The sequence below is a fragment of the Camelus dromedarius genome, chromosome 5, assembly GCF_036321535.1.
Source record: "Camelus dromedarius isolate mCamDro1 chromosome 5, mCamDro1.pat, whole genome shotgun sequence".
Classification (NCBI taxonomy): domain Eukaryota; kingdom Metazoa; phylum Chordata; class Mammalia; order Artiodactyla; family Camelidae; genus Camelus; species Camelus dromedarius.
Window position 1 is genome coordinate 34,756,591 of NC_087440.1, and position 13,075 is coordinate 34,769,665.

The following is a 13,075-nucleotide window of genomic DNA, read 5'->3' on the forward strand; positions in this document are numbered from 1 at the left end:
TAAAATCATTTGGTGACTGACTGCAGTGTAGTCAGTTGAACTACCAGTTTAGGTAATACAGGAAGATAATGTCACCCTTTATTGTATCCTCACTACTGGATGGCTTCATGTTGGGTGTAAAAAAAAAAAAAAGATGGCATAGGAAACAACTAAAGTGAAAATGTGTTTTGAACAGTACTTTGGGGCGGGGGGGCAGTTTGAAAAGATGGATAGCTTTTGCAGAGATTAAAAATTAAAATTATTAAGTGTGTCCTTGGGAAGAATCATTCAGAGCAGTTGCTACCTTTTAATCTAGTTTCCCTACCCAATAGTTTATAAATATTTCTGTGAATCATTTTAGGAAAATAAAGCTTTCCAAAACTAAGACATAATAAAAAATAATTGTATTTTTAAATGTTTCTAATGTGCAGTGTTTCTCTTTCAAGGAGTAAATATCATTTAATTTACAAAAAAAATAATTTAAAGGTCACAGACTCTACTTTTTTTTTCCTCTTTGACACCTTCGTGCATTCATCTCATTGTTTGACTGTTTACCTCATACATTCAGTAATATAAATTCCTTGGCATTTAGCTGGATCTTTTTTCCCCTTGTGGTTTGAAGTTCTTTCCCTTTTTTAATTAGATTGACCTTTTGGTTCACTTGAATGCCCTCAACCTGACAAAGAATAACTGTTCTCTTCTAAGGCAACCAGAAATGAACAGAGAAAGAGTGAAAATATTGACATAAAATGAAAATTTTTGATGCAGTGATCTGAGTATTATAATTGTATAATTGTTATTTCCTTAGTAACATAGAGAAATACCCAGCTCTGCACAGTTCTCAGAGCTTTAATGTGACAAGCTGCTTCACATCTTTCCAAGAGGACACTTTTATTATGTTCCTTAAAACTAATATCTTTAAAGTATTTTTAAATGTCTGGTAACAGCTGACCTATTTTACCTTTCTAAAATCCAACGAGTTAGTCTTGAAGAAATAAAAAATGTGACTGGTCCTCATTGTCTTTCTGTCATTCTGGGTATGTGTGTATGATACACCTACGCACATGCATGTGCACACACCCACAGATTATATATAACTGTTTTTCTTTTGAAAAGTAAATTTTAAAGAATATTTAGAACTATAGCTATCTGTTGAGGCTGAATCCATACTGCCTAATTATTCAACAAACTACAAGATTTAAATATTTATTGTATACATTTTCATACATGACCAATAATGTGTAACACATATGAAATTATGAGACGAGGTAATAACCAACCCATTTTGACCAGTGCCTACGTGTCAAAACTTGAGACATAGAGTAGGTAAAAATTCACTCTGAAAACTAGGGTTTAGTACAATAATGCCACGACAATACTAACATAAGTAACTTCTAATATTATAAGACGTCACTTTTCAGTCCCCACACAAAAAAGATTACTTTAAAAATAAATAAGATTGGTATGAACTCACTGATGCACACTCCATTATTTCTGAGTTACCAGTTGACAATTTAGGTAGTTGCTTGGTCAACTTGGCCTGAATATAAGAAAATATGATGATTGAATCTCAAGATAGGTAAAGCAGTTATAAAAGAACAGCAAGGTAAAGGCATCCTATTTAGATTCCGAGGCTTTATGAAATTATATCTGGGATATGGAACTGAAGATTGAAGAGATACCAGAAAACTAGAGAAACAGTCTATTTTAAAAGAGTGGCATGCAGACACAGATACCAGAGAAATACTCTAAAAACAGGAAATTAATAAAATTATATTGCAATCTCTACATTATAGAACACTGTGAAGCCACACAAATAATATCTATGAATACAAGTGACATGGAAATATATTCATACTTTTCTTTTGAAGGAGAAGATTATCAGGGTACACAGTAGCATATTCTGTTATGTATCCAGTATGTAGCAGTAAGCTATGTGTGCGCGTGTGCATGTATATGTGTGTATACAGGCATATACATAACTCAAGCATTTATTTCACCATTATTTATAATTTGAATGTATAAAACAAGTTTAAATACTTAGGGAACAGCATTTGTATTATATGAAGAGCTTCTGATTATAAAAAATATGTATAAATCAAAAATTATTCTAGCTCTGGAAAAAAATTGGGTAAATAACTTAGGTGTTTGGCTTTGTGCTTTTTAAATAGAAGCAACTGGTGTTAACACTGTCGAGTCTGTAATATCCTTGTGCTAACATAAGGTAGTATACTACATGCTAACAAAAACTGATTGTAATAATAGTAAGAGTAATTTTAATAATAACAGCATCAATAATTATAACAAAAATAATATGTGCTTGATTAAAGATAGTTAAAGATGTTTACCAGTGATACCAAGGCAATTTTTCAAAATTGTTGAGACTATTTAGTGGAGAAAGGATTGTGTTTTTAAGAAATGGTGCTGAGACTATCAGATATCCACATGCAGAATAATGAACTAAGCATATACAAAAATAACTAAAATGGAAAACAGAACTAAGTTAATTAAATTTACACCACACACCGTATGCAAAAATTAACTGAAATGGAAGATAGAGCTAAATGTAGGAGCTAAAACTGAAATTCTTGGAAGGAAACGCAGGAGTAATTTTGGTAAACTTGAAGTAAACAAATATTTCTTAATCCCAACAACAAAACTGTAATCCGTAAAGAAAAATAATTAAATTGGACTTCCTGAGGATTGAAAAATTTTGCACCTGAAAAGACACCAATGAGTCAATGAAAAAATGAACCAAAGACTTTGAGAAAATAATTATAAATCACATACCAATTACAAATCATGTCATATAAGGGATGTGTATCTTGGAAATTTAAATAACTCTTACAATTCAATATGACAACCCAGTTAAAAATGTAAAGATTTTAAAATTCAAAGATTTTTATAGACACTTCACTGGAAAATGTATTCAAATGGAAAATAAGGACATAAAAATGCTCAGCATTATTAGTTATTGCAGAAATGCAAACACAGTGAGATACCACTTCATAAACAAATACTGATTAGGTTGTGAAGAAACTGGAATTCTTATCCTCTTCTATGGGAATGTCAATTGTGCCAGCCACTTTGGAGCATAATTTGGCAGTTTCATAGAAAGGAAAGCATAATTTATCATACAAGCTAGCAATTCTACACCTAGGTATCTGTCCAAGATAAATTAAACACAAAGTCTTGTATGTAAATTTTCATAGCAACATTATTCATAATAATCAGAAACTGGAAACAATCCAAATGTATATCAATTGGTGAATGGATAAACAAAGTGTGATATACTCATACAGTGGAAATTTGTTCAACAATATAAAGAAAAAAGTACCAATATATTCCACTTGGTGGATGAACTTCAAAAAAATTATGCCAACTGAAAGAAGTCAGGTAAAAAAAATGTGACATACAGTGTGATTTCTTAATATGAAATATCCAGAAAAGGCAATCTGTAGAGACATAATGTAGATTAGTAATTGCCTGTGGCTATGGATGGGAATGGAGAGTAACTGCAAATGGGTTTGAGGGATCTTTTTGGGTTGATGGAAATGTTCTAAAATTGGAATGTGGTTATGGTTGGACAGCTCTGCAAATTTACAAAAAGTCACTGCATTATACAACTGAATGTGAATTTTATACTATTCAAATTAAATACAGATGTTTAAAAAAAGTGAACTACTAAGCCTCATTCTAGATGAAAATGGGCACTGTTGTTCATGGTGTCCAGAAATTGTTAATGTGGCTACATTGAGAACACAGGTTTTGCTTCCATCACAGTAATTTTATTGCAGTGGTGACAATGAGACCTGTAACATTTTTTGTTGTTAGGTTGAATAATAATTGGATATAAAAAGAATTTTCAATACTAGGAAATGATGAAGGAATAATGTATTCATTTTCCAATGCCAAAATAGCAATGTGCTTCTAAAAAAAATGAACCACTTAAATTTTCCCTTAGTTCACATGATAATGATAACTTCTAGCACGACTTTGTAATAGAAGTTAGAACCATTGCAATGAGGAAAGAAAAATAAAAAAAACATAAGGACTCGAAAAGAAGAAATAAAACATCCCCTGTTTTAAAAATGGTACAACGAGAGTTACTTCAGTGAAATTGTTAGACTTGGGAATTCTAAAACTCCATGTCTTCACAGAAGTAATGAATAAGCTGGCAAAAACTATCAGAATAAACTCTTTTTGAATTCTGGCATCTAATTAAAAATTTAACAGAAGTAAGAGAATGCTTAACAAAGAAAAAGTAAAACAGCTGAATTTTTATGAGACCTCTGTGATTTTAACATATTCAATTATTTCTCACTCCCCAACTTGGGGAAACCTTGAAGACAGCAGCCTTCATTCCTGGTGCAAGTTGATGTTAAGTAACAGACCATATTCTCCAAAAATTGTGATTGTGTCTTATGACCTGTCTGTTGGTTCTCTGAAGGATCCCTGAAAGGTTTTCCTTTATTTTGTCTGCCTTTTAACTTCTCCAGAACTGAGATCATTTCTAGGGCAGCATTTGTTGAAAGCATTAAAAAACAAATGAAATTAGCCCTGGGCACCTGGGATTAGGTAACATTTAAAGCAAGCAACAGCCAGAACAAAAAGTTTGAATAGGAAGCAGATTGGAGAAGGAGATATACAGAGGAATTGGTTTTGAAAAAGTCCCATGTATTATGTGTGATTTAGAAGGTCATACATATATTAGATTTGGACACATGCTTAGAAAAGATCTGAGAAGACCTTATATTTCCACCTTTTTCTGAAGGCTCCACATAAGCAGGAAGTGAAGGCTGAGATAAGAGCTGTAGACTGAGTGTCTACATACAGCCAATGTTCAAAGACTGGGAGAGTTTTGGGTTCTCAGTTTTTCCTGTTTATTTTGGGTCCAGGTGTTTAAGTAAATATTTTTCAAATCACTAGGTGATCACTAAGCTAATGGAACAAAAATTTCAGTGGCCACGTATGATGAAAATGCAGACTTTACAGAAGTAACTCAGAAATAACACTAAACAAACAATGACCACAAGAAGCAACAACAACAGATCCTGGCTGTGGGGAGGAATCTAATCTAATCTAATAAAAGATGTCCAGTATTCAACAACAACAAAAGCAACAGGCATACAAAAAAAATAAGAAAATAGTGCCCATTTACAAGAATAAAGAAGTTAACAAAAAATTGTCCCTGGGGAAGCTCAGATTTTGGTCCTGCTGGACGAATACTTTAAATCTACTGTTTTAAGCATTCTCAAATGGCTAATGGAAACCATGGTAAAAAAAAAAAACTAAAACATACCAGAAGAATATTTCACCAGATAAAGAGTAATAATAAAGAGATAGAAATTATATACAAGGAACCAAATAGATTTCTGGAATTAAAATAAAATGGTAAAAGTAAAAATTCACTTGAGGGGTCCAACATTAAATTTGAGCAGGCAGAAGAAAGAATCAGCTAACTTGAAGATATATCAATTGAAAGGATCCAATCTGAAGAGCAGAAAGAAAAATGAGTGAAGGAAAAAAGGAATACAGCCTAAGAAATCTTTGAGATACTATCAAGTGTGCCAACATATGCATAATGGGAGTCTCAGAAGGAGAGAAGAGAGAAAAATGGGCATAAATAATATCTGAAGAAATAGTGGGCAGTAGCTTTAATGTCCTGACAACAAAAAAACTGTCAAACAAGAGTTCTATATCTGACAAGACTATCCCAAAAATGAAGGAGAAATTAAGACATTCCTAGCTAAACAAAAAGAGAGGGAGCTTATTCTAGTAGACCTTCCTTATGAGAAATGTCAAAGAGAGTCCTTCAGGCTGAGATGAAAGGACAACAGAGAGTAATTTGAAGCCATATGAAGAAACAGAATACCAGAAAAGACAACTCCATAGGTAAATATAAAAGCCAATATTATTTTGTGTTTGGTTTGTAATTCCTCTTTTTACCTGTCTGACTTAAGAGATAGATGTATAAAATATTAACTATAAATTCATTTCAAAGGGCTCACAACCTATAAAAGTGTAATTTGTGACAATAACAACATAGTGTGTGGTGGGTATGAAATATGAGCAAATTTTTGTATACTATTGAAACCAAATTGATATTCAAACAAGATTATTATAATGTAAGATAATTATAATCCTCAGGGTAACCACTAAGAAAATAATTAAAGACTACTCAGTAAAAGAAATAGGAAGGGAATCAAAATGGTGTACACACAAAAAAGCAATTAAAGAAAAGAAAACATTTAGAGAAATTAGGTAACAACAACAAATAAGATGGTATATAGAAAACAAATAGCAAAATGTCAGAAGTGCTTCCTTATCAGAAATCACATTAAATGTAAATAAATTCTCCCCTTAAAATGCAGAAATTGACAGAATAGGAAGGAAAAAACCAAGTATAATTCAACTGTTGCTATTTATGAGATGTTTACTTTAGATTTAAAAACAAATACATTGAAAGAGAAGTATAGAAAAAGACATTCTTTGCAAATATGTAAAATACATTGGTATATTTAAAACAATTTTCATAAGAAATGACTATATATTGATAATAGAATGAATTCATGCAGAACATGTAAGAATTATAAACATACACATCTAACAGTCTCCAAATATGTGAAATAAAAATTGACAGAATTGAAGGGGTATATAGATTGTTTTACAATAATAGTTGGAGACTTCAGTATCCTACTTTCAATAATGAATACAAAAACTGGACAGAATAGCAACTAGAAAAGTGAAAACTTGAACAACACTATAAAAAGAGACCTAACACACATATATAGAGCAATCTATCAAATAAGAGAAGATTACATATTCTTCTCAAGTACACATGAAACATTATTTAGGATAGACCATATATTTGGTCACAAAGCAAGTCTCAATACATTAAATGGCTGACATTGTATAAAGTTTCTTTTCCAACCACAATGGAATGAAACAAGAAATCAATAACAAAGAAACCTGGAAAGTTTACAAATTGTGGAAAATAATAATTTAATAAACCACTCTTAAACACCCAAAACATCAAAGAAGACAATACAAGGGAAATTAGATGAGATGAATGAAAACAAAACATGCAAAAACTTACGGAATGCAGTGGAAGCATCACTTAGAAGGAAATTTACAGCTCTAAGTACCTATGTTTAAAAAAGGAAGATACCAAATCAATAACTTAATTTTCAACCAAAGGAATTAGAAAAAGAGCAAACTAAACACAAAGCAGCAGAACAAAATAATGAAGATCGAGATCAATGAAATAGAGAATATAAAAACAGTAGAGAGAATGAATACAATGAGAAGTCATTTCTATGAAAATAATCAACAAAATTGACAATCCTTAGCTAGGCTGAACAAAGACAAAAGCGGTAAACTCAGAATACCAAAATCAGAAATAAAATTGGGGACATTGCTAATAGTCTTACATGGATTCAAAGGAAAAAGATTTTAGAGAGTATTATGAACAATTACATACCAATAAATTAGATACCCTACATGAAACAGACTGACTTGTAGAAAGAAAAAATAGAAAGTCTAAATGGATGTGTAATAAGGAAAGGGATTGAATAAATATTCAAAAACCTCCCAACCAAGAAAAACCCAGTGTGAGATGGCTTCACTGGTTAATTCTATCAAACATTTAAAGAAGAATTCACAACACTAATCAAAGTCTTACCAGAAAAAGAGCAAAAGCTTCCTAACTCACTCATGAGAAAGTGAAGCCATTACTGAAGGCTTCACAAGAAAATATTTTTAAAAGTCTTTTCAATATCTTTTATGAATATTGATGCAAAAGTTCTCAACAAAATACTATCAAACCAAATCCTGCGGCGTATTAAAAGGATTATGTATTATGACCAAGTAGAATGTATTCCAAGAATGCAAGGGTAGTTCACAGTATAAAAATAATCAATCAACATAGAATGGATTTTAAAAATACATCTCAACTGATGCAGAAAAGACATTTCACAAAATCTAACATACTATCATAATGTACAAAAAATTTTTTTAAATGGCAAAACACACAGAAAACTAGGAGTAACAGATAATTTCTCAACATGACAAAGAGTTTTTATGAAAAATCCATAGCTATTCAATGGTGAAAAAACTGAAAGCTTTGCCCTTAAGGAAGCAGACAAAGATGCCTACTTTCACCTCTGATGTACAGCATTGTGCTGAAATTTCTATGCAAAGCAATCAGACTAGAAAAAGAAAGGCATCCGTATTGGAAAGGAAGATGTAAAGCTGTCTCTATTTTCATATAATATGATCCTATGTGTAGAAAATCCTAAAGAATCCATAAAAAATTGCTAGAATTAGTAGTCAGTCCAACAAAGTCGCTGGATACAAGGTCAACCTACATAAATCACTTGTATTTCTACACACTAGCAATGAACAATCTGAAGAGAAATTTTAAAATCAATTTCTTTTACAATAACATCAAAAAAATAAAATCCTTAAGAATCAATGTAATCTAAGAGGTATAAGACTTCTACACTAATAAAACACTGCTGAAAGAAATTGATATAAATAATTAGGAAAATTCTGTATTTATAGATCAGAAGACTGAAATAAGATGGCATACACCTCTACTGTGACCTACGTATTCAGTTCAATCCCTATCAAAATTCTAGTAGATTTTATTGCAGAATCGTAAAAGCTGATTCTAAAATTCATAGGGAATTTAGGGTGATGGATGTATTCATTTCCATGTCAGTGGTGATAGTACACATGTGAAAACTTAAATATATACAATATATTTTACCTTTACTGTATCTCAATAAAGCTGTTAAAAGTTGACATAGTTTTTCCTTTTTGTGCCCTAGAACGTAGGAATAATAACAGGATAGAGCACTGACTTGAGAATCAAGACCCCATTTTTACAGGAGACTCGTCTGATTTCTTGTAATGCGGTGTTCCTGTCACTGTATCATTCTTTAAATATTTTGTAATTTTCAAGGGAAATACATCACTTGAATAATTTATACTTGAATTTATTGGTATATTTAAAATTTTAACTCCTGCAGTAATGTTTTCTGAATGTTATGCTGTAATCAACAGTTGTTATCCAACTGAAGTCTTTGGTCAATCTACCAGAGTCACTTTGACGATTTATTTATATTAAGCCTCATTCTCTCTGCTATCATTAAGGAGATATGCTGATGAGGGCTGAAATGAGTTAGGAAGACTAATAGAGTAGAAGTGAAGGAATCTGGACAGTGTCTATAGTGGGTATGTTCTTCTTGAATTATCAATGGTCAGAGCAGTTGTAATAGTTATCACAGCAGGACACTTCTACCCAGTATCAACCAGTGAGCTTTTTGAAATCTTTGCCATGATAAAACTAGTGTTACTTAGTGCTAATTTTTAATTTTTACAGAAAGAATTATTTAATCTAAGGCTGATATTGCTTAAGCTATTTTGAGTTCTCTGCTGAATATAATGTTTTTTGCTGTTCTATAGCATCTATGTAATTTACTTCTGCAAGACTCAGCAGTTATCAGAATGAGTATAAATGGTAATGATGGTGATTAACTTCCCTGCTTATATGTATATTGAGTTTTAGTATCATGCTAAGATGCTTTTCGTGATATTCTTGACTACAAGGAACACATGTTAATTGAACTCTACATTCAGTTTCAACTAAATTCATTAGAATATTAGCTAATTTTTTTTTTAAAAAAGGAAAAGAGAAAAAGTAGAATCTTTATTTTGGAATCATAAGAAATTTATAATTATTTTAAAGTCACCTCAGAAGAAAGAAGGATTTCCACATTCCATGTCAGACTTTAATGCTTTTCTTGGGTATTATCTGTCCCTGTTTGTCTGTCTTTATTTTTTACCTAAACAAAAGACACTTCATTGTTATAACTTTGTTATATATTATAGACAGAACACATTGTTTCTGTTCACCTTTGTAATTTTACAGACTGTCTGTCTTTCCCCTTAGCTTTTCCTGTCAAGCCCCCTGCTTCTTGCATGACCCTGTCCAAACATCAAGCCCATACTACCTTCCATTTTAAAAGGGAAGAAAATGGCTCACACAAATTACAAGGTGAAAACTGTATCTCGTATTGGGGAATATAAAAGAACATAATATGCTTTTTAAATTAATGTTTTCTTTGGCAAAAATGTAAAATGATAGAAGAAATTGTTTTACTTTTCAAAAAGTTTATCTTATTTACCTTAGGACCTTACATTTTTAGGTCACTAAGTCTGACACTACCTACCTAATTTTAATTCCCCCCAAACCATTTACTTCTTTCTAAAAGAAAACAACTTGTTTTATCCCATTTCCTCCTTACATCTTGTACCTCAGGGGAGGCTGGCACAATCCTTTGCTCTAAGAGTCAGTCCTGACTGCTCTAAGCTGATCATGGCTGTCCCTTTCCTCTTACTAGTGAATGGTTTTCTTGGAGGCATATAGTATCACTCCAGCTGATGAGACTTGGCTGTGTCTTTGCTTCAAAGAGAAGTATACAAATGAAACCTATTTCTTTGATTTTTTTCCCTTCATTTCTGGAAGCAACCCTTAGATTTGCCAAAGTTGTCTAGTCCAAGGAAACACCTTGGATTCTAAAGCTGAACACAACTTGGAGCCTTTGGGATGTGTTTTGAGCACTGAGTTAACTTAAGTCTAGATTCTTTCTGTGCCAGAATTTCTTGTCACATAAGGCAAATTTCCTTATTCCTGAAAGTTGAATTCTTAATCGTTGTTTCTTGCAACAGAATGCGTCCTAACTAGTAGGCATCTGCTGAATATTTTGTTAATGGTAATAATAGTTACTCCAGGCTATTCTTAGACTTATTTTTGCTGAAAAAAATCATGCTGAAAGGTGAAGAAAAATATGAATCTCCATCTCAAATGCTTGTATAAATGTATCTATATTATTTGAATACATTTTAGCTAACCATTTATGGAACATCCATTTATTGGTAATCAAGTGATTAGAAAATAGACACAGGTTCAGTATTACTGGCAACTAAAGCATGTATGGAAAGGCAGACATAGAAAAATAGTGAGCAGCAAATTTATCATAGTGTGACAGTTGCTCTGAAGGAACAGTTGAGTGTGTTTTGGACAAGCACAAAACTAAGAGCAGGTGGAGTGAAGAGGAGATTGAGGTGATCAGAAGTGATAGTAGATGTATTCCAGGTCATGGAATGGGAGAGGAAATAAGATTAATGAAGACCTTGAGAACCGAAGGAACATGGCATACTCAAGAAACTAAAAACAAATTTGCCAGGTTTTAATTTAGTGGGATTTTGGCCACATGATGTGATGAGGGAATCACATCCTGTGTCTTTCAAAGTGACAGAGTCTCACTGAATTCAGCATGCTTTTTTGTGAACTCACATGGTTCCAGTCATACCCCAGTCTGAGAAACAATTTAATATATTTTTTTATTAGATCTACTCTATAAAATGTCCATCGATAGATGAAGGGATAAAGATGTGTCGGGGGTGTGTGTGTGTGTGTATATATATATATATATATATATATACACACACACACGCGCGCGCGCACATAATGGAATATTACTCAGCCGTAAAAAAGAATGAAATAATGCCATTTGCAGCAACAAATGGATGGACCTAGAGATTATCATACTAAGTGAAGTAAGCTAGAAAGAGAAAGACAAATATCATATGCTATCACTTATATGTGGAATCTAAAAGAAATGATACAAATGAACTTTTTTATAAAATAGAAACAGACTCACAGACATAGAAAACAAGCTTATGGCTACCAAAGGGGAAAGCAGGGGGAGGGATAAATTAGGAGTTTGAGACTAGCAGATACAAATTACAATATACAAAAGAGATAAACAACGAGGTCCTACTGTATAGCACAGGGATCTATATTCCACAGCTTTTAATAATCTATAATGAAAAAGACTATATGTGTGTGTGTGTGTGTGTGTTTATATATGTGTGTGTGTGTATATATATGTGTGTATATATATATATATATATAAATATATATATATATATATAAATAAACTGAATTGCTATGCTGTACACCAGAAACTAACACAACATTGTAAATCAACTACTACAATTAAAAACAATAAAATAAATTTAAAAGCCTATAGGGTCAAAGAATGTAAGGCAGAAGTGGTTTGATTATAGCTTACCAAAACTCAGTGTATGCAGTAGAAGGGAAGAGAAACTGAAACAAAGATAAATCAGGGTGAATCTGGCAGCTGACTGAACTGCTGCTCACATAAATATACTCTTTTTCTTGTGGCTAGAACGTTGCTTAATTTCTTAAGAATTGGGTATAGAATGTGAGTAAGCCAAGTATCTAAATTATATAATTTTCAAGATTAAATTCTTTTTAATATATCCAATATTAAAAATACCAAATTTATCTTTTTACATGCTAGAACAATTTTGTTATTTTACTAGCAGTGAACTTTGATTAAAATGTTAAATGCCTTGATGAAAATTAGTTTAAGAAGTCATTCTGTTGAAATAAATACTCTTTTGACTGAACTGTTTGTTCACTTCAACTAAAATGTGATAAATACAGGTACTCTACCTATGGGCAGTTATAAATTTGTCTTAAACACATACAGAAATATATTTTTTAATGTCTATGTGTATTTGGAAGGTAAAACATATGTGAAATCAGCTGGCTTAAAAGAAGGTAGCTTCAGTTTCAGAGGTGACTCATTTCTGCTTGACTTCTAAGAAACCTACCCATGATCAAGATAAAACAAATAGACTGCGTGAAGTCCATTGAGTGGACAGGGATCTAGAAAGGAATTCTTTGGTTCTCACATCGTGAAGCTTGGAAAACAGTGGTTTATTAATTACCTCTCACACAGCGTAGCTAGGGACATCACTTATCAGATGTACAGAGAGGGTTCAAACACAAAATACACAGTTAGGTGGGATCTTTTATAAGTTCTATTAACCCAAATAATCAGGTTTGAGAATAGGGATGTGTTGGTAATGAGAAGCCCTGGTGAACTGAATTTGGAGCATTTTAATGCTATTAGAAGTTATCTGTTTAGAACTGTTAATTTGAGAATGCAGTGTTTCTTACAGTAAGGAGAACAGTTGGAAGGGTGATGTGATG

At 32.2% G+C, this 13,075-nt stretch overlaps 1 long non-coding RNA gene and 1 other non-coding gene across 2 annotated transcripts in view; both read left to right on the forward strand.

The window, feature by feature from the left end:
- The window catches only part of LOC105094197 (uncharacterized), a 1,056,246-nt gene that overhangs the window by 511,204 nt on the left and 531,967 nt on the right, over positions 1 to 13,075 (forward strand). The window lies entirely within an intron of this gene.
- LOC116153743 (small nucleolar RNA SNORA1) lies at positions 3,667 to 3,802 on the forward strand. Its single transcript, XR_004137625.1, has one exon. It is a non-coding gene; the product is annotated as a small nucleolar RNA SNORA1 (small nucleolar RNA).